We start from the raw sequence: 25451 nt of genomic DNA, 5'->3' as shown, positions 1-25451 counted from the left end.
TATTTCAAATTCTCCGTTAACTATAACAAGTCCAGAGGTTCATTTGACCTATAAAGAATGAGGTGGGGAACTAAATCTAATGCAAAAAAAAATTGCAGTGCCTCTATGACATGTAAAATAGTATCTTCCCTGTGTCAAACATATGGTATGAGTAATTCACACTCATACTCTCAAACACAGACAAACAGACAACTGTCAGCTGGTGCACGTGTGTACACACACGTGCCAGTGCTATTAAACCAGAGCAAGGAAAGATGGTGAAGAGATATTTTTATCTGTTAATTTTCCTGGTCACACAGCAGTAGTAAAATTATTACTGATGTTACTAACTATTATTACTAACAATTACATTATTATTAATGAAGCATGAAAGTGAGGTGAAATGGAAAGTAGTGGAATTACTGGGCTCAGAGGATTGTGATCAGTGTCACAAAATATTCAGCTGAGAACATTACTAATTGTGCACCCCTGTTGATATTGGGGCCATTTCCCTTAAAGACCAGAATAAGGGGACTGAGGGCACCCTCAGCAAGCTGGAGAGTGTGTGAAATAAGGAGCAGTCGTGCTGCTGTTAAGTGGGACCTCAGCAGGTTGGAGAAATAAAGCTTGGCAAAAGGAAATACACATTTTCCACCCAGAGAGAAATAACTTTGTGGACTGGTAAAAGTCTTAGGACCAGCCAGGGGAAAAGAACTGAGCACTAAAGGATGGGGAATGTCCTAATGGACAAGAAGTTAAACATGAGTCAGCAAAGTGCCCATGTAGGAATGAAAGCCAACACTTTCTGTGTTAGGAAAAAGAGAGTTAGGAAAAGCAGGATGAGAGAGATGATCCTGACCCTCAGCACCAGTGAAGTAATATCTGGAATATTGCCTCCTCTTCTGGGCTCCCCAGCTCAGAACAGACATGGACATACTGGTGTACATCTAGTATGGCCATTCAGGACACAAAGATAAGGGTCTTGGAGCATCTGTCATTTGAAGAAAGGAAGGGAGAGCTGAATTACTTTTTCCTGGAGAAGGCTCAGAAGGGATCTTAATCAGTATTTATAAATGCTTGGTGGGAGGGAGGGAGAAGCCAATCCTTTGAAAGCAAATATTATGAGAAAGAACATACAAAATCCACTCGCTCCAGATTTCATTAAGGAATTTGATATAGTATCACCCAGCAATTATTTACTGAGTTGGAAATAACAAGCATAACACAAAAATAAAGTTACAAATGGTAACTATTGAATGATAACTAATGGCAACTATTGATGACTAATGGTAACATATTGAATGAACTTCTTTGAAATCATTCTTCACACTCACTTTACCACATGCCTGTAAACACGGTCAAAAGCAGAGGTGTTTTCATAAAAACTGGTTACAGGAAGCCCTCTTGATACTGGGGAGGTTCTTGCTAACTTACAGAAGAAATTGGAGGAGCATTTGCACAGGATTAGAAATGGGAAAACCTTTAGCTACTTTTCAAAGCCACATGATTACGAATAGCAGAATTTCTGATTATTTCTGTGATGGTCTCTTATTATTTATCTCTCTTGCATTTGAAAGCAACACAAAAAAGATGAATCGCCCACCCATGTTTACTATTAACAGATTAAACTAACCTGGCCTATCTGTAAAACAAACTTGATATTCGCCAGTGTCTGACAAAGTATTTTCAAAAGACCAAGTGGAGTATTAGCAGTCTTATTCAAGACTTTGAGCAAACACTTCAAGTACAAGGTTCAAATTCAGGAGAATCAAGTTACTAGCCTCTGTATCTTCCTATTTACTCTGTTTTGCCACACAGACTAAAAGGTGCTTGCTCTGCTTGTTTGATCCTAGCACATAAAAGCTGAGAAGACACATGATCGATGTTTATAATTTATTGAGGGCTACACACTGAGGAAGGAGTTGGTTTAAAATAACAATATAGGGAGATTAAAAATTAGGAATCAAAGAATATATTTAGGTTGAAAGTTCAAAGAAAGCTCTAAGCATTAGGAGAGAGGTTTTGAAATATCTTTAGAAACATCCAGAAAGAACAACAGGGCAATGTACTTAAAGGTAGACTGTGATGACTTTATAACTGAAGTTAGATAAGATTGCTGTTTAGCTCAGAAAGGTCTTTTCTTCAGCCTGGAATTACTACTGTGACCAACTGTTCCTGGTTCTGCTCCCCTGCTTCCCAGACTTCTTGCTTCACACTATTCCCACTAAAATTCAACTAGGGCTGTGAGAGAACTTCATGCCATTTTTATCCTTAAGAGAAAGCAATCTTAAGACTTAAACTCCTACCCCTCTAGCTTAAATGGTTTTATAGAATATTGCATCAAAGCAGTTGATTAGAAAACCTCCTTGAGATCAGAAGATTTAATCAGCACCTAAATAGAGCAGTGCAGTGCAAACCTACAGAAATGATATTACCTCTTTGAGTCTTCATTAAATATTTGTCCTCCTGGCCAGTTTAATGGATTCCTGCTTACTATATAAACAGTCAAAGAGAGAATTTGATTGTACTCCAAGCAAATACACCTCAAACGCTGTCACTATTCAGAATCATGTAATTTAACCTGTCTGTTAAGACATACAATTATCCCCACCCTTTATAACATGGTAACATGTTAATCATTGAACAACCCATTCAGAGGATTTCCATGGCAGTGGGTAAAGGAAAAACAGCTACAGAAAAGAGAGAGGGCGTGTTCACATGTCTCTAGCTACTGGCCAGTTGTCACATAATCATTTGTGTAGCAGCAAGTGAATATTGAGCAATGTTGCAGACAGCCAACTCTTCTCCATTCAGCTCCTTTCAAAGATGTGTCCATCACTAAACAAGCAGCACTCTGCTTTCCTGACCCAAAAAAGCATGCTCAGCTTGTTGCAAATATTGAAAATGTAGGCGAGTCTGTCGTTCACCAATCCCACAATCCCCAAACACAAGTCAGTACTGTAAGGCCAATAAAATCTGGTATGACCAGATTTCCCCACCTCCCTCTGGCTGACAAATGATTTTTTACACTTTGTTTTAGAAATGAAGCAAATGTTTTTCCAATATAAGTGAATCCAACGCTTGACAGACAATTAAAAATGTACACTGGACTGAAATTTACACAGTGACATATATTGTTCAAACCCCAAATCAGAACTCCCATATTTCATTTATGACTTGCAAAGCCAAAGCACTGTCCAGAAGAATGCCAGTTACACAGAACAAAAAAAGTATTTCTATTTTAATGGTATCTCAGAACAAGAAATGTTCACCAATTAATAAATTTGGACCACTTTGTAGACTGGTGTTCATGACAGCATTTCCAGTCAGACACAGAAGATTTGGAAAAGAAAACAAATTATTCTCCTGTTTCATGTTCAAAGATGAACTCCACTTTCATTGACTGTCATTTGACAGCTACCATCTCTTATTTGGTGACAAACCAGATTCTCAACAACTGAATCTCTTTTAATTGGTTGGTTATAGTCTAGACCAAGTCTTCTACCTTAAATGCCATAAAAATGTTGTGTATGTGAGTATGATTTCATTTAACAATGACCTGCACTCTTGGATCTGACAGAAAGTCTTGATTTCCAAATGTTTTTCCCCACCTGACTAGTCTCCTTTTAGATTTTTGTCTTTATTTCTGGCTTGTGCTTATTTTTGTCTCCCTTATTTTGTTGCTGTAGAACAGTGATGTGAAAACTACTGCATCCAGGCTTGCTTTCAAAGTAAGCATATTGAGTGGCTAGCCTGGCTCATATGTTCTTGCTTACCTCACAGATTTCTGTGTTATTATTAGTTTCTTCTACTAGCATAGCAGTCTTTTGCCACACACATACACACACTTTTACAATAAGCTCACAACTTATGAAACTTGCAAATCACACATTCTGCCAAAGCACACAGATTCCTTAGTTTCCTCATTCTGAAGCAATGTCCAGGATCCATCTATAACACTTAACATCTTCCTAATCAAAAAAGCAGTATTTTTACATAAGTGGAACAAAAAATTTAGCAATATTTGCCATTCACAGTTTGGTCAAAAATATGCTAGCTACTAAAGCAATTAACCCCAATCTAAATCAGTTCCATTTGAAATGACAAAACCTCAGTCTAGTTTTGCCAGCAACAAACCCAGTGAAATATGTGAAAAATCACAAAATTAGGTATTAATAACTTCTACAATATAAAACCATTATCTCATCAGGCTAAAGCTGTCATTTTGTATTTTATGATGAAATACCTGGCACATGAATAACACAAACATCTTACTGAACAGTAGGTCTCCCCAGTTCATCTCATTTAGCAGGCAAGCATCAAAAATAAATACTGTATTGCCTTAGCGGCAGTAAGTGAAATACTTGGAAGTAGCTTATGACATTTTTAAAGTTTTTCAGAAGGTGGAAATAATAAAAAAAGACATCACACAGATTTTAGTTGTTGTAGTTGAGAAAGTCAACATTTTCAATGGAAGTTGTGCTACCCCTTGTCCAAGTTTTCCCCATCCTGCATCTCAGAAAATATGGGTTTGTGCACACTAAAAACAAGGTAAACCAGCCTGGTTATTCTCAGTCTTTTCACGTGTGGCAAAAATAAGAGGACATATGTGGTTCTAAAGCACCATCCTTACACTCCACCACCTCCAACTCTGCAAGAGATTTCAGGCTGCAATGTGTAAATCATTACTACATGCTCTAATAGTACTTTCTATTTAATCAGGGGAGAAGAAAAGCCCCCTCTAGAATTACAATAAATAACTACAGTTTTGTTTTAAATTAAATGATGTAGTTTATATCTGACCTGAGTTTCAGTCTTTTCCTAGTGGGAAATATAAATTCAGCATTTGGATACATAATCCTACAGCTCTCAGAAGAAGCCGACTCCACCGCGAACACTTTACATGATTTATAGCTCTCCTCCAGATTCAGATGACAAGTCTCGGCGGAGCAGGTGCAACGGGGTATTTTTTCCTTCCTTCAGACATCATTCCCTCGTATGTAAATTAATTAGCAAGTCTTCCTCACTTTCGCGTAAGCGGGGAAGATGAAGCTGATGGAATATCAGCGTTCTGTTCCTCACGAGGAGCGGGTGACCCGGCGGAGGGAGGGAAGGAGGGAGGGATGCGGGGAGGGGGCTGCTGTCGTTACTGCTGGAGCCACAGCGATTTCGACAGCGTCAGCGGCGATAAAGTGAGCCTGGCTCCCGCGCGCTTATGCCAAGAGAGCGATTTTTAAACCACGGGCAGGATTTGGAGGAGCCTCGGGGACGCGAAGCGAACACACCCCGCACGCCTCCCGCGGCAACCCGAGCCTTCCTGTCCCCCCTGCCGGCAAGTTGGAGCTGCCCTGCCCGTGCCCCCTCCACCCTGCCCCTTCCCGGGCTGCCGGGGCACGGGGAGCGCGTCCCGACTCCCGTTACCTCCTCCGGAGCCATGGAGAGCCGCGGCCGAGCGGAGCGGAGCGGAGGGGCCGGCGCTCCCCGCGCTCCCTCAGCCGCCGCGCCGCCAGCCGCTGGCACAGCCCGCTCCACATAAATGCATTAACAGCAGCCACATCGTGATTAATTCATCAGCCCCAGTGACCAGGGGAGGAGGCAGGCGCGGGGGCTGGGGAGAGGCAGGGCGCACGGGACGGTCCCTTCTCCCGGAGTTGGCCCCGGCTCCGGGCCCCGCCGGGGCGGAGGGAGGGATGGACGCCGCGCCCGGCTTCCCACAGTGCCCGTGCCTGCCCGGCCTGAGGGAGGCTGGGTGTCCCCTCCCCGGACAGGGCACGGGCGGCGGGACCGCGCTGGGAGCCGGGCGCGGATGGGCGAGGCAGCCGTGGGAAGTTGGGAAGGCTCCGCGGCCCGGAGCGGGCGGGCTGCAGTCCCCGCTCAGCGGGAGCATCCTCAGCTCCACGGGAGGGAGATGCAGCCCCTCCTGGTCTCCGCGCTGCCAGCGGCCCGCCGGATGCCCTGGCAGCAGGGCAGGGTCCGAGCTGCCGGCACGGAGGGGCCACCGGGCATACAAGCATCCGTGCGGCCGTGATCACGGCAGCAGGACTAAGCTCGTTTGCACAAATGTGTCCAAACCCCTCCTCAGCCTCGGTGAAAACAACGGCTCAGCCACGCGCCAGTTGCTGGAGCCAGGTTTTTCCGTGCCACACATCATTGGTGTCCATGTGAGCTTGCCTTGGTCTGCTGAGGCAGCGAGCCCGGCTCCTTCCCCAGTCCTCCGACACAGAGCTTTGCTGCCCTGTCTTCTGAGGGCAGCGCCGACTTCTTCAAACACCATTTGCTAAACTAGCAGTACGCTGGACTTCGAGTTTCTTCACAGTAGTGACACAATACCACTGTGATTTTAAGGGTTTCAGAACAGCTGTTAAACGTAGGAAACCCTTTGCATTTCTCTGCCTTCATTTTCCACTCCAAACATAGGTAGAAGTCCTCTAAATCCACCATCCCCCTCCAATATTTAATACACAAGATGCCACCTTAACTTCTTAGACAGGTAGGTCCCTAGTCAAGTGATGAAATTTGCATAGAACTGATGACTTATCACTTCCTTATCACTGCCTCACTTGATCTGTAAAACCATGTTTGCCTACCTATTGTCATACTCCAAGGGAATGTATTTGTATAGGATATTACCATGGTTTAACAGTTCCTTATTGATCGTGTGCCAGGAGCAAAAATCACTTCTTGTGGATTTTAGATTAGAAAAGAATCTCCAAGCTGACTTAGCTATATATAGAGATTGCCAAGTACCAGACAGAGTTCATAAGCTTTACATAGAGAGATCCTCAAATTGTCACAAGACCTGATAGGTAATCATAGGTAAAGAGGTTTAAAGCTGTGTAAGGAAGAAGCAGAAAATAAATGAAAAAGTAGAGCAGTTTTGTGGGAAAAATTCATTTACATGACACATTAATTTTCCGTTTATATTATGCTCCAGATTTGTGTTGCTCATACACAAAAGAATAATTAACTCCACAGTTAAGGCTGTGTTGTGGTTTCCACTTATAGCAGGAGTAAAAATCTCTAGGTTCAATACTTGAAAGCTGCATTTAGACTACATAGCACAATAGCACATAAGAATTACAGTTGAATTTTCTTCTAAAACATATTACTAACTTGCCTTCTACAGAGAAAAATCTTAATTGTCCTCTTTTCCCAGATTTTCCCATTTTCATCTGTGAATTCTGAAGGTTCCTGTGTATATTAGAAGCCATTCATCCTGTAGGAAAAGAACACAAATAAAGCTGATTTTGAACTTTTAAAATTAAGTAGAAATAGGGTAACACAGACTATATCCACTATATTACTTCATTGCACTTGGTACTGGCATCCCAAGATAATTACATAATAGCAGATTGAATTGTTCTACTTTTTTTTTTTTTTTTTAAAGGATTTTATCAGAATCAAATGTTTCCTGCAAAAACTGATGTACTCATCTGAAAACATAAAAACATGGAACTTGATTAAAACCTCTGAATCACCAATCCAAAACTCTGCTTTTTAGCAGACATTACCTAATGTCTACAGTAATCCAGTGCTTCATCTTAAAATCAGTTCATTTCACTCTTCCTAGTGAAGGCAGTGCCTGAACATGCTCCCCTGATTAGAAATTGTCCCATTTGTTACTCTGCCCAGAACATTCTAAGTATTATTCTTTTCTGTTCACCTATTGCTATATTCATATACAACACTCACGTTTTTCTTCAGTTGAAACAGATTCTCCTTCAATCTCTTTCCATAAATCAAGTTCTGGATTTCCCCTAATGATGTCTATGACCTATTACAATTTGAATTAGTAATTTTTAAACTCTGACAGATGGACAGAGCTTTATACATGACATTCCAGTAAACTCTTATTAGTAATGCCCACAATGGTCTCTTCACCCCCATTTAAGCACTGATAAAGGTGGGCTTTGCCTCACTTTCTTTCTTGACCTTCCTATGTCATAGCTTTTGGTTTTTCCTGAGCTCCATACCAACAAGTCTTTCTCATGCCATACAAATTTGACTCTCAAATCACCAGATTATACCGAAGTTCTCATCAGGTTCTGGTGCATAATCTTGAATTTTGTTATTGTATTTCTTGGCTCCAGAATTTTGTGTGTGCTATTGACAAGCTGCAAATCAACAGCAAATTACACATTTTTTTATTTTCTATGATTATTAATTAATTTACTGCTGGATACAGAAATAATAGGAACTGAGTCTTAACAAACCTAGCAAATTCCATTTGTGCATTGATCTCCTTTCAGCATAAACTCTCTTCCTTTGCAGGTCCTTATCCACTTCACAATTTTTATACAGGTTTTCTTGTCTTCCATTTCAATAGTTGCCCACACACAGGTGACTGCTTCCAAGTTAAACTCTGGAGAAAGCAAAGGTGTTAAATGAGATGGTGCATGAGGTGTCAACTGTTAGAGAGTTTGGGACAAAGATGTAGTACAATTAAAAGCAAAGGATAAAACCACTCATAAGTAGCCTGGTAAAAGTCATCTATCTGCTGTGCTACATTTCCAACTTAAAAATGGCCTAGTACTACAGTTCAAAGAAAAATCCCCATGGCTGGAGAGGGGTGACTGGACCTATTCTCTATACTGTTCACTCATTTCTTCTATTTCTGGAAGCTCTCCAGGTTCTTTATTACAGAACTCACTTGCCTGGGCAATTTTATTCGTATGTCATCTCACAGAGTGGTATAACTATGTAACTATCAAAGTATGGAAAACTTCAAAGCTGGATTTCTTTTATTATTATTATTTACTGAAGTACAAATTTATGTTTCTATGAAATGATTAACATCCTTGCTGATACCTTATTGGTATGAAAACATGGATGCATAGTTCCACTACCACAACATCTGAAGTTATATGGATACAGATTCATTAAAATCATTTCAAGTAGTATTTATTTTTATATTGTAAATCAAGTCTCAGTGTTGCCACATCTAGACATTTGGTCTTGGTGTATCTCTGCCTAAATCTTATGATGAAATCTCAATCACACAAAAATAAAAGAAATCCTTCTGGTTAATTCATCAGAGCTAGGACTGCATTCACTGATTTTTCTCTGAGGGTTCACTACATTTGTCAGGAAATCCTTAATTATAGCAGCTTATATTAAATATAAGCATACATGTGTCTAGGTTTATTTCTAGAAAATAAATCATATTGAAGAAAGAACATTGCACGACAGAATCAATCCTGATACAGTAAAACTAAAAGCAAATGATAATAGTACATCTCTATGAAATATCCCTGGCCTGAAGGCCATATGACATTTTCTTGATTCAAGGCTTAATATTCAAAGCTTGGTCGTAGTTATTCATCTGTTAAGGTTCATGAAGTTGTACTGATTTATAACTAATTCTGGCTACTACATGGAAACTGTGGATGCAGATGAATTATGATTTTTTTTTTTTCAGTCTGAGACACAGACTAAAACTCAAGGCATAAAGAGTGTATTTTGCCTTGATTTTAAACTAATTTTCAGTGAATTAAATATCTGACAAATAAGGGGGCAGGTCTACCTTTTGGAAGTCAAAGCACTTGTGTTAATTAAGAGTGAGTTTGACTCAACTTTCCTCATTCTCCAAAGAACTTTTCATCTCAGCCTTATAAAAGTCAGATTATGTAGACGAATGTGGATTTCAATATCTATAAAACTTATGGGAACTACATCATATAAAAGCTCAGAGCTTGACATAGGCAACCTCTGTTATTCAATAAAGTAACAACTCTGGAATATTCCAGAGAAGTGCACCTTCTCTCATGTTTATCTGGTCATTGAGGATTGTAATTTCTGACCTCTTAATTTTCATGAAATTACTTTTTCTTACTGAACTCAGAAAAGCTGTTAGAAATCCTTAGAAGCAGTAAAGCAATAGACACAAAATACTGTTAGGACACCAATAACATTGAAAGATGACAGACTTATTTTCTGAAAGAGGGGAAATTCTGTCATTCTTGAAGGGATGCTGAGGCATTCCAAAAAGTATAGATAATTTTTTGAAACTGAAACATTTTGCTATATACATTATTTCTGATTTTTGAAATTGCCCTCAGTTTTAAATACCCTCACTCATATGTCAATTGTGCTACCTCAAATTGTGGCACCAGAGGCAGTGAACTGAAGAAAGAGAGAAAATGGGAATGGTGACTGAGAAATCACAGCAAGAAATAAGATGATCCAAAAAACCATATTACTCCAAATTGCTAGTCCAGCTGAGCTGTACCTTTTGCAGTCTCAGAGCAGACTGTAACTAAGGTGCAATTTCTATTGTAGTTCTCTCACCCTGAAAACAGTCCAAAATGATCTATACAAAGCTAGGGCAAGCTGCAGACAAGGCTGGTGTCTACAGTGTACACCCTCTGAGCATCTCCTGAAGCTGTGCAATTTGCTGAAGAGTAAAGCATCTTGCAGGCTTGCCCTTCAGAACCTCAATGCATTTCCTGCTACTGAAGGAACAGACACGAAATCAGTGGAAGGAAAACTCACTACACCACAATACTGAACCAAGACCATTATTGTTTTGCTAGCTCTGATGTTTCAGCTGAAATGTGGTTTATAATGCTGTAAAATTATGGGTCAGGTAAACCTCATTGCAGCTCTTGGGTATAGCTGTCCCTCTTCATTTAAGATAGATGTAAGAACTCATTATGCTCCTTTGCTGAAACAGGTAACTGAAATGACTTTAGTCTCCAAAGCCCAAACACAATTACACATCTCAGTACAAAACAAAAGCTTGAAAAAGTCAGGTCAGAATGAGAATGAAGTGGGTGGAGTGGTTTTGCTGTTTTTTAAGAAGGATACAAATGAAAGTGACACAATGTATGTAGGCTATGCATGTAGGACATGCATAAATATGGAGAAAGAGGAAATATGTAGAAGCTCATGTCAAATTAATGCTAAACAACAGGTACCGAGGAACAAATCTAGACAGATTTTGGGCTGCTGGCACAAACTGCCACAGGTTGAATCTCTGAAAAATAAAAAGCTTTTTCAATATGCATAATTTCTGCTATGCTCAAAGAAAGATTTTTTTAATGTTGCTTCCTAGAAATAGGACTGCACTGACAAAAATCAATCTCTATTAACAGCTCCCCTATCTAATGGAAATAATAAAAAACCTCCAAATTTTGACCAGCTGTTGGGCGAAGTGACAAAGCTGTGTGACGGAGTGACAGATCTCAGATGTAAATATACATGCTATTATTAAAAATATAAATCTCAGCTAGAAATATACATATCATTATTAATTGATTTTCAGAATTCCCACCCTGTATTTTCAGAGATGTGCCTTCCCTTAAGTTCCCTGAGTATCATTTACACTTTGGGAGCTGTAACTGCCATATCCAGCTTTCAAATACCCCAAGGACCTGCTAAATCAAAGACATTCCTATACAGGAGAAAAATATTTGAATTCTCAATTTCTATATGAAGATTTAGGTGTCTGTAACCTCCCCAACACAGTTACATCCCTTCTCCAGCAAGTCCAGGAAAAAAGAGAATGTAGGCAGGTATCTGTCGACTTTGCCCCCAGGTGCCTTGAAAGAAGCTTAGAAAAGGAGAGAGTCTTTTGGGGTAGTGGAGTGAAAGTGGCTTGGAGCAAGAAGTGAAGAAATACTCCAGTGCCTTGTTCAAGGAAATAAGATTTTGTAGTTTTTTGTAAACAAACAGTCATACAAGAGGACCTAACTTTACAAAAGCCATCAAGTTTTGACCCAATGTTAAGCTCATCAAAGTATAAGTGCGCTCCTGACTTGTAAAGACCAGGAAAAAGTTATCTCAAATTATCTTTCCCAAAGGAAACTCTGAGAGTAATCCACATAGTGCAAGTGATTAATTTTCTCAGTGCATATGTCACTTCTGACTTCATTGTTAATCAGTGGCTTTATCTATATCTGCAAATCAATGAACAAACTTAAGTGGAAGATGTAACACACTCATGAATGAAGCAAAAAATATTTAAAATGTCCACCTCTGAGCTCTCTAAATCTCACAGTACCAGTCAGGACTCACAAAATTCTTAAGGTTAACACCTAAGATTGGAATGCATTTTTTTCACTTTGCTAAATAAATGCACAGTACAGTGTAAAATGGTCACATAAGGACAGTTTAAAATAAACACACATTCATATCATGTGCAACAGCAAAAAGAGACATCTTGCAGAAGACAACAGTGATTGCTCAAGTGCTCAGTACACAAAAATGGAATACCTCACATGTTGGAACTGATCAAAGGTCCAGTACTCTGCCTCTGGTGTGCAGTTCATCTACATTATCCTTGGCCAGATGGTTAAAGGCTGTTAGTGAGTGTGTGTACAAAGTGGTCCTTTCAGAACATCCTCCTACCTTCTGGCAGCATTAAAGTATTAAAAGTATTATTTTCTGAAACAGATTTTCCACACAGACCTGTCAGGTTTCATAGCCATGCATGGATTCAATGGAGGAAGAACAACACAAGCAATGATTTACCCTTTCTGAAGGGGAACTGTCACAGCTCCTGAATCTTCTGTGCACCACATACAGCACCCTGGGCTTTCCTGAGAGGTCTCCTATCTAATTACTCACCAAGTTCAACCTGCTTAGCTCATGAGATCTGACAAAATCACAGCCTGATGTGAAGCAGCTGGGATTTAACTCTCATTTATAAAATTTAATTGGGAGATTTTTTTCTTTCTTTCAATTTTTTGCACTTCTTCACTCTTAAAATCACATAACATCCCCACATGCACCTATAAACACACAAAACAAAGAGTAAAAGCAAACCACAACAGTCAGTGAAGTTACTTGCTATAGAAATAGCAGTGCTGGTATTAGCACTTCAAAGGGAAAAGCTATTTTAAAATTTAACTGCCTGGCAGATGCAGCAGATATAGGACAGGGACCAAAGAGAGGTAAGGAGAGAGGGAGAGGAGGAGAAAATAAGTGGGGAAGGGTAGGAAAACAGATGAATGGTGCATTAATTAAAGGTAAAAATAGCCAAATTCTATGCTGGCAGTGACATTTTGGCAATGTGGAATCCAATAGCAAAATTCCAATTGAATTCTGGGAAATCTGGTTTTTGCTCTGTATCAATAGTTTTACTCTCATGTACTGCAATGTATCAACATAATTCCTCAATGTATTTAGCTCCTTTTAGTTCATTCTTGCCAATAATTTATTCTACAGTGATTCTACAAATGTTGTAAAGGCAAGAAGGAAACTAACTTTGACCACTGAGTTTTCAGTATTACATTGGAAAATCAGGATAGTTACAAGCCTGTTAGTTTTTATGGCACAAATTGCTATTTACACAGATGGTATTATACAAACCATAAATAGTCATTCATCATATATTAAACTCCTGTATTTTGAAGGAACAGTTACAAAGTTTCATCCACATCGTTCCTGGGATTTGTTATCAACTTCTACATTGTTGAACTCCAGAGGCCATGATGATTTCAAAGGGAAGGATTTAAAACCATCTGTTTAGTCTGTAATGCAAGTTATGTAATGTTAGTCAGTCTACACTGATGCATAACTGATTATTACTGAGGCTCAAAAATATTCATGGAAAAGTGTTGTACATACAGTCAGTCTGATTGCTGTGGTAACATTGAATAACCTGAGCTGGCTCATTAAATCCACCCATGATGGAACTTTTTCTGTTTCAGTTCTTTGACAATAGTGGTAATAATCACGTAGATAAGTAATTAGTCTATTACAACTCTTTAATTTTCTCTTAGATCCATTCTGAACAGAGTTCAGGCAGCCCTGTTAAAAAGTTACTATCCCTGCCACTGTTATTCCAGGAGATTTTTCTGATAAAGGGCATTGCAGCAAATATGAAGAAGTATACTCAGATCAAAATAACTTACAGGACCATCTTTGCCTTGAGAACAGCAGCCCGTTGTGTAAGCACTGTGTGACACCACAGGTTGCTTTGAAAGAAGGGAGATGGATCCTTTCTCAGAGCTCCTAAAACAACTGGGGCAGTTACAAACATTTTACAATGGGGGAATCAGGCTCTGTGAATCAAAGCAAAATTTTCTTGGCATATGGGCCTCTAGGATCAGAAAAAAGTTCCTAACTCCAAATGTATGACCTTGTGGAGAAGCTCTGAATACAGGGAATACCAAAGAGTAACCCATAAAATTATGGGGTCATAGTTGAAGGACTGTGCTTTGCACTTTATCAGGACTGAGAAAAGATGATGGTCACAATTCCAGGTTAGGTGTTTTTGCAGATGATTTTGTGTCTTTTCAGTAGACAGAAAAATGACAACATAGTCTATTAAGAAATAAGAAATTCCTTATCAATTTAGTGTGTTTTCTGAAACTTACATTAAACTCAGATGCAACTGAAAGTTGCATTAAAGTTGCACAAAAAAGTAAGCTTTCTTCCTATAGGTGCACAAGGAATGTTGCATGGGGATTTTATTTATCCAAACATTATGGAATGGTTAGCATGTTCTTATCAAGATAAAAATTGACTATGGCTTTAGACAGTAGAAGAAACAGATGAGACTAACATAAAGAACTGAGTAAATCTACAGTTTCAAGTGTGAAGTCATACTTTATCAGCCATATGACACAGAGACTGAGAGATTACTACATTAAGAATAATCATAGAATCATACCTTTATGTTACTCACTCCATCTTTTATGTGTTTTCTCTTACTTCTCCATGTTGGTGAAGTTCAGAACATTTAAAGTTCCTTTATCCGTATGGCTGAGTTAACAGTTCTTTAATTAGATTTCTAAAAAAATCTGTGGTTTTCCTTTGTGGCCTCAAACTTTGAATTCCTTGGCTGAAAAAAAGGCTTTGTAGCAGATAAGTTTCAGGGAAAATACACTTAAAATAAAATGCTCATGGTTAGAATAAAGAAATTTATCTAAACAGCCAATTATTTAATGCATAAAACCATGTGGCCTTCATTTTCATATATGTAGCTGTAATCATTCTGGATTAAATAAATCTGAATGAATGTAGAATCCAGAATATGTTTATTCTAAACATAAAATTATGAAAAAATAATACATGCAAGACTTCTAGGTAAGGTACTTACACTTTGTTCAGCTCTCAAACTTCTTTATAGGCTTAGTCCATGTTATGGTAGCCTAGAGACTGAATCTGCCACATTTCCTTAAATACACTGCAGGTTTCAAAGATAAGAGTTCTCAACTCTGGAAGTCTTGCTTTCACATTGAACACATTTTCATTTGTTTACATCTATATCACATCTCTGTCTGCATTTGTAGAAATCAGCTGAGACTTTTTCATTGAAACTGTTGGACACTGGAGGTGAACAAGGAAATACACACATTTTTCATTGACGAAATGACAATAATTTTAAAAAGTGAGGCCCTTCACTCATTTAGATTTTGGTATTAGGTCTCTGCAATAGTTTTAATGTAGTTTTTGAGGTTTCAGTTGGATATTTTTCTTGGTAAATATGTAGAGCAATTGGGTCATTTTAACACTTCAGAGCACTATGGAATATTTTAACTAAATAGAATCCACCCCTCTTGACCTCTAAGCCACCAAAGACGCTTACTCAGTGATGATTTCAGTTTTTAAAGGTTAACCTTAGAAGAACAACTTACCATACTTGTCAAAGAAAAAGAATTCACTTGAAACAAGAAAATAATGGTATCTCTTTTCTTTTGATGTTAATTATATGCTTTGTTGTTGATTCTACTGTCAAATAATAAACATAATCCTCTAGAGACCAACCTGGCTTTCAGTTTGGGATACACAGTTCATGTTACAGTCAATTCTTTAACATCTGCGCCTGTAACAGTGGAGACCTGCTTAATTAGACTCCCCTCCAAAAACCACAAAGAATAATTGCATTCCCAGGTTTTTAGGTACCACATAGTGTTCTGGATACAAAACTAAACTCACAGGAGCAAATAAACCCTCCACTACTAATATTTCATAGGCAAAGGCTACCATGCAGGTTAACACAGAAAATAATGGATCCCTTTGCCTCAGATTTTTTTGCAGACAGACTTAATTGCTTATTAACTCCACAGGTAGAGATAATTACAAAAATTTAAACACATGCCTTCAATTTTGACATACCCAACCTAATTTTGGACATATCCAAACTCTCATTTTTCAGACTGGTTAGTGCCTCAAAACTCAGCTGATGTTGAAGTGGTAACTGTAGGTACTCATCCTCATTTAATAAATACATTAAATAATTATTAGAGCAATATTCTTATACTAAGGTAGTTTAACTGTATTAAGCACACTTAAAAACCATAAACATAAGTAGTAAAGTTTTAATTTTACTTTGGTTTTTTGTTTCTTTTGTTCATTTGTGTTTCTTTTTTTCTCTGGCTTCTTGAGAGTTTTGAATATGCAAGGTTGTTGTCTTGTGTATTGACAGATGAAAAATCTCCAACAAAAGTAGAACTCTGACTTGAACTAACTAAAAGACTGAGTTCAAATGAATGACTAAATGAGATTATATTGACAGAGGATGTATTGACCCTGTGTTTTACCAACAGACACAGTGTCAGTCTCGTGTGTTTTGAGCTGAACAGAGGAAAGCATCTTCCCAACAGGAGCTGTGAACTGCTGAGATGCAGAGTGCTGGAGCTGCTGAAGCTCTGCAGCTGCCACATGGCTCATTTTGCTTCAGAGAAAGGGCAGGAAAAAATCACTTTTGCCTTTAAAGGCTAACATTCATTTATCTAACAGTGGAAGAACCAGTCTCAGAATTTTTGCTGAATATTAATGACCAAAGCTTATTTTTTTAATTATGGTTTCTAGAAAAATTATTATGTACCCTATTTTTATGTCTGCTGAGGAAGATGATGTTTTGTTCGAGTAGTAACGTGGGTAATTTAAATCAAATTATTCACAGAAGTTTATTTCATGACATATGCAAAATCATGATCTAAAGAAATACTCAGACACTTCAAGATAGAAAATTTTTAGTAGATTCCTCCTCTACCCCCAAATTAGCCAAGTTACCAAGGATAAACTGATTATTTCTCTTTGAGATGATATATAATTTATGATGCCAAGCACATATGCCCTGGGGTTGACAATGACTAGTAATATGACATTTTCAGGAATATAACAGCGGTTAGACTGTTACCAAGATGCATTGAATACAATGGGCAATTATGGTAATTATGTAGCTAATCACAGAAAACAAAGTGTACTGAAGATGCATTGGTGATTTCATTTATGCACGTAGAATCTGAACAATTTAGAACTCTTGTCTATTTAGAAAATGGGAAAACATTCTATCACTCTGATTCTCAATGCATATTTTAGAACAGTGTCTAAAATGTGTTTGAATATGAAGGAAAATGGGAAGTACTTCCAAATATTTGCACACCACATTCTATTAAAAAGTGTCTCTAAATTTTCGTTTCCTCATAAGTGCAGTAACTTTCAATAGGACAGAATGTGATGTACACTGCAATTTACATAATAAGACAAAAAGAACCAAGATAGAGGATGCTGGAGTAAAGCATCTAAGCTAAATACACAAGGCCACTGAAGTCAAGGCAAAAATTGCTTCTTGTACATGGAAGCACCAAGGCTGCTTCTGGACCAAGGGGCCTATCAATAACAAATTAAATCTCTTGGGTTTCCACGCACAGATGTATTCCATATATTTTTCATAGCAGTTTTGCTTTTTAAATATTTCATAACTTGAAATAACTCCTTCTCACTCATATTTTATATTAAAGAAAATCTCTAATAGAAGAGTTTATATAAATTAGTATGTCCCTTTTAGGTATTTGTCTATTTTGCAGTGTCTAGAAATTACAAAGTACAAATTAAGTGCATTTAAAAGAGAAGGGTGGGCATCATAAAGCAGTAATAAACGTTTCTGAAGTTTAGGGGGGAGAACGAGAGGCTTTTTACTTATTTATATTTTTGTGGTTCAGCTAACTAAAGAATTCAAGTTCCAAGGCTGAAATCCTTTTCTATTGTTTGGGTTTTCTTGTTTTAAGACTCCTGGGATCTCTAGGAGGGATCTGCACAAAGAAATCTTGCTCACTTCTCAAGGAGAGGTTTAAGGCAAAGTTCTCAAACACTGGCAATGTTATTCTGTGTTCAGGAAACACAGGAAAAAGCCTGGTTGGGGCACGAGTTCCTCTGTTTGATGGTCAGTTCCTGTGGCAAGACCTCATTGTCAGCTGCCTTCTCTGTAGCGAGTGGTGCCAGCAAGCTCACTCTGCTTTCCCTTCTTTCACCTGGCTTGAGTATCTTGTCAAAACTAGTTATTTCAGCTGGATTGTCAGGTCAGGATAGCACCTTGGGCCTGATGATGATGAAGGAAGCAAGATAAAAGTTCATGAAGAAGGCCAAGAAAATTCCAAATACCTTTTAAGATATACCACGCCAAAGCTCTGTTCAAATGATGTTTCAGGAATCTGTCACAAAGCACTCAACCTCAGCAGGTTTTGAGGTACCTTCAGGTACTGTCCTGGCACAAAAGCTTAGAGTAAAACAGAACTTTTGAAGCAATTATTTTTGGCTTTGTAGAAACAACACCTCAGAAAGACTCCCAGGAATGAGCTGATGATTGTGTGGCCTTTTTTTGTTAAAGTCAGTCTCAACATTTTAAAGTTTTTAATAAGCATTTTAGCATAGGTTGCTAGCATGGAAGCTGCTCATTATGAGCTAATTGTATCAAAGAGTTGCTGAAAGTGCTTGAATGTTAAATATATGCTACTGTAAGCAAATATTCACAAGTCTTTCAAAACAGATGTTTGAAAAATAGTAGGCTGTCTGCTCTTGGTAGTACACGAGCAGTACACAAAGGACATGAAGAAGAGGGATTTAATAATAATATGCTCACAGCTACATGGATGCTAATCCACAGCAGGGTTTTTTAAAAAATTTTCAACTAAATGTATAAACCAGCAGTAACCCAAATACTTTTTGTAAGCAAGTTTACTGCAAACAGGAGTAATTCTTGGCTTTTCTGTGCTCTCCATTCACTTCTCTCCATTGCTTTCCTACCTACCCTGGCTGTGCATGGCCCTCCCAGTCCCAGCACCTACTCACAGCCCTTGTTTTCTTCTGTCAGCTGGGGCTCTGCCTATTTTCAGTCTATGCACACACTCTTTGCCTTTCATTCTTCCTTTCTCTTCTGTCCTTCCTTTTTCTTCCTTTTGCTCTTTCTCCCTTTCTGTATGTCTTTATTTCTTTCCTTCTTTGATAAAAATTTTGGTGTCAAGATGTCTTAAATTCTCTAACACAGAGTGGCAAGGTTGGATAGTATGGCATTAATGTGCCACTCATTATGAACTACAGAAATACTAAAGCTGCCAACGCACATATAGCACATTCTGCACCACTATCCCCTCTTTTGCCTTTTGTTCTCGTTTTACCTCATATGTCCCAAATCAATAGCATTCTGTTGACTGATTCCTGGTATTGACTACCTAGGATATTCAGCAGATGCCCCTTTACAAAAAAAAAAAGAGAAAAAAATTTACATTGTTTAACTGGCCTTACAAACTATAAGTACCGGTATTTCTTACTTTCCTATTTTTACTTTTTATTCTTATGGGTTTCAGCTGTTTTCTTGTTTTACCTTGGATATAGACAGTTTTATTCAGCAATCTGACATCTGAATAACATATGGTTATATGGTAATTCATGGGGTTTTTTTATGATGGATACATTTGCTGATATTGAGTCATAGCACGTCAAAGTACTTGGTGGTCACTAAAGCATCTGGGGGAGAGATCTCTGCACTACTGAGCTCAAACAATCAACTGCTACATGAGTGTCACATCTTACTCATCAAACAGAAGGGATTTCTGGCCTTAAAGAACTGAAACCCAGATTGAAAATGAACTAATGTTACAAAATTCGCATAAAATCCATTACTAAATAAGTACATTTACAAAGCATTATACTTATCCTCAATTTATCTTTCTACTTGCTGAACCTGGTGTAGTTTGCTTGGTTGGTTGACACTTGTTTTGGTTCTTTTGTTTGTGTTTGTGGACTTTGTTGTTGTTTGGGGGTGAGTTGTTTTGATTTCATTTTTTAAAGATAATTTCTTATTTCTTCCTTCTATCCCCTCAGAATGTTTCTTAGCTTTTTATTATATTGAGTTGGAGCTAAGATGACCTTCTGATCTTGTTCCAAGAGTGAATTGGAAGGGCAGCTTTGCACTGACAAGCAAAACCTGACCTTCCTTCTCCCTTAGCTATGTTTTTCTGTATTTCTACATTTTAACCAGAATCACTCTTTTACTATAGCCTCCTATAGCTTTTGATGCACCCAGAGCTTTTCAGCTTATCTTCACAAATTCTTCCTGACTCTCTACTTCTGTTCACCAGCATGCCACTGTAATTTTCTACTATTATACCTCTTCTCATAGTGAACCATCTACAAACTATGCCAGAAACTCGAAACAGGAAAGGGAATTTGCAGAATCAGCAAGTGCCTTGAAAAATGTTATTGGAAAATACTTTGCTGCTAGGGCAACAAAGGAGAGATGAGTTTCTTCCTTGCCCAAATGTCCAAATTATACTCCTTTGATTCCTTTTCACATTCACACTCTGGTTTTCTCTGTTTAACACTTACATTAAAGTACACCTTGATCAAATATGCCTTCATTTAACTCTTCCTGGTATCTTTAGAAGATGGGATTATACTGTTACAATTTAATCCTATATTTGATGATTTGTCTTCTGCAAAGCTGCAGAAAACATGAGTCATCTTTTGCAGGCAGAATTTACCCATCACCATGACACAGGAACTCCTTTTTTTCCTTAAATTTGAAAATACCAGTCTTCAAAGCACAGTTTGAATAGCAGAGATGAATCAGGAACTCCAGCCATTTTCTCCCTATGGGCCTGATTCCATTAGGAGCTAGGTGAGGAATTCTGCATCTGCAGAGCTGAACCCTTAAAACTTTTTATGGTTTTATAGAGACACCGTGGAAAAGAAGAGAGACAGTGTTGAAGAAAATATCTCTAATCGTTGCTTACTTCATCAGCCTGATCTGCCACAAGAGGGCAGAGACTTGTGTCACTCAGCTTCATCTACTGTCACATGAGAATGTCAGGGATCTTTAATGGGAAAATTCATCATGTTTAAATACCAGGGTGAAAAATGAAATTCCATTAACTATTTTTAAATGGCTTTAGGCCAAAAAGCCAAATGCAGCAACAGAACTCTGTCATCTCTGTTGCAATAACTACAACTACCATAGCTTGTTTATAAGGCATTTATTACTGTGCATTAATTAATGCAAAATGCAAAAAAAAAAAAAATTTAAATTAATTAAAATTAATTAATTATGCAAAATGAAAAAAAAAATTACCCATACACACACATGTATAGAAAAATATGTGTATGGAGCAAGGCTTTGCGAGTTCGAAATATGTGTCAAGCCAAGATACTGAAACCCTGTGTAATTTCTCATTGTAATAAATGGGTAGATTTTGAAGTGGGGAAAATATCAGAAATCCAAAACCATTATGCCAGTCTTAGAATAGTTTAAACTCTCTGCATTTGCTGAGCAAAAATGAGTAAATCAGCTGCTAAGGCATAAATAGACCTTCTTTTAGGAGACAGAGTAAAAGAAACCGTGGACACTGAAGGCTTGGTGCTGAATGGGTAGCAGAGAAACTCAAATCAATAATGTGTTATATTCTGCACTGGTACAATAGTTTTGATGGAAAAGTGAGGAAAAAAAAAATCCAGCTCAGTTTTTACACTGGGGTATTTTACATCGCATAGACTGACTTCCACTACCTTAAAATTTCTGATAAATTGAAGTTGATGGAACTATGATTTAACAATTTGTGGGCTAAGATTCTGACAAATCCCACTCCTGTTTCCTACTGCTAAGAATTGCTTATAATCACATTCACACTTTAAAAAAGTTTCCATAGTTTATCAGCTGATTCAACTACTGAAATGAAACTCTCAATACCACTCACTGATGCATTTGTTATTAACAGAAACTGCCTAAAAATCACAGGAATTTCTTTTTCTTCTTGCTAATATTGCAGCTGTAAAGCAAGAGCAGTTCTTTCCCCTGTCAGGTTTTTTTCCTAAGCACCAGCTGAGTAAAAAAATACATTACAGAAGCAGGAGAGGAAATGATAATGCTCTTTTCCATTTTTTGTTAAAACCTATTTTAACAAAATGCAGACTTCTTTATAGTGAGACTGCTACCATGCTCTCTGTTCAATGCCTTTTTAAAGCTACTGTTAGACACACTCGGTGGGAGGAGATACAGCAAAAATCCCTGCACATTTTCAAGTTCACTAAACTGATAGTGATGATTGTAATTATAAAGGACAGCATGAAGGAGGTAGTTACAAAATTCTGATAAGATAACTTGGCTAGCACAGTGTTCTGTCAAAAAATTAAAACCTATCAATAACAGGGGTAAAAAACCCAACAGCCTTTTTTCCACCCTCAAGAACTTTGGGAAAAAAGAAAAGAAAACAAACAAACAAAACTGCAACCCCCCCCTCCACCCCTGAATTCTCCTCTAGGTAAAGAGATTTCATATTCCAGAATCTGAAATATATCCATTTAAAAAGATTTATGCTGCAAAAAGTATTCCCATTGAAAACTGCTGGAGACTTAATTTTTATTTTAAATAGGGATTTTGCTTTTATTATTGGGAAACTAAATATAGTCTGATATCTGGGAATTGATACCCCAAAGTTTCTCATTCCCCCACAGTCCCTGGGTTTGCAATTTCCCACGGGCTACCACAGACACAATGAGGTCAGGTAAACTCTTGAGAAACTACACCAGATTTACCAGAAACTTGTCTGGTTTCATTAAAAAATGGAACAGAATTGCTACATTTCCACCCTGTCCTGACAAACTAATACTCTCTGATAGAAATGTTTTGCTAGAATTTTTCCAACCAGGCCTAGTCTCTGTTACAAATGAACTTGTGACAGCACTATTAATGCAGCTGGGACAAAAATCAAGGGCTGATTCCAGTTTATTCTTCTAATTTTAGACCAAGACTTGGACAACTCTTACTACCACATCAATTTTGATTATCAAGTTCATCTGACTTACTTCCAGCCCCTGCAAGAAGAATAGTATATAAAAATTATTTACTTCTTTTTTTTAAAAAAAAAACCCAGATGTAGCTTTAAACAGTGAGACAATAATTCCCTGAAAATCAAGTGTATTAACTTAGAATGAAAAGAAAGGGGCAAAAGTATATCCAGTTTAAGCAGCAGCAAAAACTTAGGTGGCTGATTCTACTAGGTTGATCCAAGGAGTTACAAGATGATCCAGGGAAGTTGGGTACCCAGGTTCCCTTCAGAAGTAAATAAAGACAGAAGAAAATCTCAATAAACTAACAGAAAAAACCCACCCTGTGAGGAAGGGTGGGGGATGAAGATATCCAGTTCTAGCAAAAAAAAAAAAATCACTGTGAGCATAGCAGGTGAGCCAAAAGTGCCACCAAATGTAGCAGTGACAGTGCAGCATTATTAAGGACCTTCACACATCCATCCTTTACACTCTGGAATAAATTATCTGAAGACAGACACTTAATTAGCTGGGACTCCCTTCTTCTGAAGATTAGCTGGCTGATGATACCTGCCTTTTTCAAAACAACTCATAAATTAAGCTAATCTGTTCAAAAGCATAAAAACTGTGGGTTTGCTCTCCTTAGCCCCTGCAAATTCAAATGTATGCCTCCCACTTGCCAGGCATACATCCTTGGAACCAGATTGTGGGAAAGCTGCTTACAGCAGTAACAAAAAGCAGCCCCAGTATACGTTGGTTTTGTTAAAATACATCAGGAAGTCCATTTGCATTCTTTCCAAAAATAAAACTCTACAGACACCTTAAGCTCTTCTGTCAGTCTTTTTCTCATGTCAGGAGATGGCACATTTTGCTGAGTTAAAATCAATTGTAAATTCCCACAGATTTCAACTGAGACAGGTTATCACTGCAAAACAGTAATACCAAAGACAAAGAAATTATATAATGTGTTTTCCTTTTATAACTGGATTAATCTGTACTTTTTAATATTTTTAAATGTCATTTCTATATCCAGAAGGTCAGCTATCATTCTCATACCCTTTAGAATAAGACAGCTGTGAAGGGGACTGATTAAAAAAAGCTGTCATTTTAATGAAGTTTCCATTCTCAATTGGTTTTCTTAAAGAAACTTGCACATGCATAAAACCTTACAGCCAGGCCTGACTCATAGCCATTAGTTCTGCCAAGTATAAAAGACATCCATAATCCTTCCAAACAATGTATAAGACACATTTCTGCTGAATAAACTTTGCCAGTGTTATTAATCTTTTTGCTACTTAATACGCCTTTATAATGCACATCTACTTTTCACACTATTCTCTTCAGAATTTCTAATTTCTTTGGACCATTTTCAAAAATCTAAATTGGAATATTCTTCCCCAAATATTTAGTATCAGTGAATCTGTAAACACAGGGAAGGATCTGAAAGGACTCACCTCATGCAAATTTAGGATACTACCACAGCAATTAGATCATTACAGTAAATTGTGAAAGAAAGTGCTGACAAACAAGATTCAATTGTTATAAAATGGTGATTTAAATGAGAGTCAAGTCAAATCCACAAAGGGAGCTCGACCTTGTTGGGAGAGGACAAAAATGTGATTAGTAAAGGGATATCTGTGATTGGCCCACATCCACACTTTCAAAAATGTATGTGACATTGCCAATGAAAGGTTTGATAAGAAAATCACAAGTTATTTGGTGAAAGAAATGGAGAAAGTTGTTACCTTTTCACAGGTAATGCAGGACTCGTGAGAGGAAGAGTGTGACTGGTCCTCATCAGTTTCAATGCAAAGTGACTTAGGCTCATGGAACTTAAGCAAAGAAAGAACATGGAAAACACAGATTCATTGGTGAATCTCAGCTGAGCCACCAATAATTCCCTGCAAAGGGAGTGAGAAGTAGTAAAATTGCCAGACTTTTACCATTCCCATTCATCAAGCAATACCCTAAACTCATGTTTAAAAAAAAGAAGACCTGTGCTACAGTACTAATGTGATCTAATTTCTTTAAAGAGTCGATCATAATGCTGTGGACCAACAGTGAAAATGATTTTACCAAGAACTGAAAATAACTGGGAGATCCTGTGAAACATTAAAAGATGATAATTATATGGCAAAGGTCGCAAAGAGACAATAAAAGTAAGACACGAGAGATTTCACCCATTGCTGAATTAATTAAAAAACCCCACAAACCCAAGGAATCATTACAACAACTTCTATGCAGTACAGTTCAGAGGGTAATGTTTCAGCAGCATGTGTACTCATCACCCTCATTATAAACTTCCTTGGAAGGATATGACCTTCATTTATGGTTACTATGCTCATGTTCCTAATTACAGAAATTCACATTTCCATTCACACTGAGCTTTTAGCTTTCTAGGTATCATTTCAAGCAAAGACACAAACTTGGTTATATTTCTTGAACTCTGACGCTAGCTGAAGCCACAGGATCCCTGGTAT

At 37.9% G+C, this 25451-nt stretch overlaps 1 protein-coding gene and 1 long non-coding RNA gene across 4 annotated transcripts in view; both read right to left on the bottom strand.

Annotated features, from left to right (window-relative positions):
• LOC102066112 (heparan sulfate glucosamine 3-O-sulfotransferase 1) overlaps positions 1 to 5846 on the bottom strand; it is a 48965-nt gene extending 43119 nt beyond the window's left edge. For 2 of the 3 annotated variants that reach the window (XM_026799643.2, XM_026799642.2), the window contains exon 1: positions 4783 to 5338. The gene's annotated coding sequence lies outside the window, so the exon portion shown is untranslated. Of the gene's footprint in view, positions 1 to 4782; positions 5339 to 5400 lie in introns of those variants that run through there. The other variant, XM_026799644.2, reaches the window with a different exon arrangement.
• Positions 5847 to 6898: 1052 nt separating this feature from the next.
• LOC141729689 (uncharacterized) lies at positions 6899 to 20570 on the bottom strand. The gene is made up of 3 exons (XR_012581116.1): positions 14597 to 20570; positions 8193 to 8341; positions 6899 to 7195 (listed from the first exon to the last, which is right to left on the bottom strand). It is a non-coding gene; the product is annotated as an uncharacterized LOC141729689 (long non-coding RNA).
• Positions 20571 to 25451: the final 4881 nt, after the last annotated feature.

This window comes from Zonotrichia albicollis, chromosome 7 (genome assembly GCF_047830755.1).
Source record: "Zonotrichia albicollis isolate bZonAlb1 chromosome 7, bZonAlb1.hap1, whole genome shotgun sequence".
NCBI classification, from domain to species: Eukaryota; Metazoa; Chordata; class Aves; order Passeriformes; family Passerellidae; genus Zonotrichia; species Zonotrichia albicollis.
Note: the sequence above shows the minus strand (reverse complement) of the source record. Positions and strands in the feature narration are given on the sequence as shown.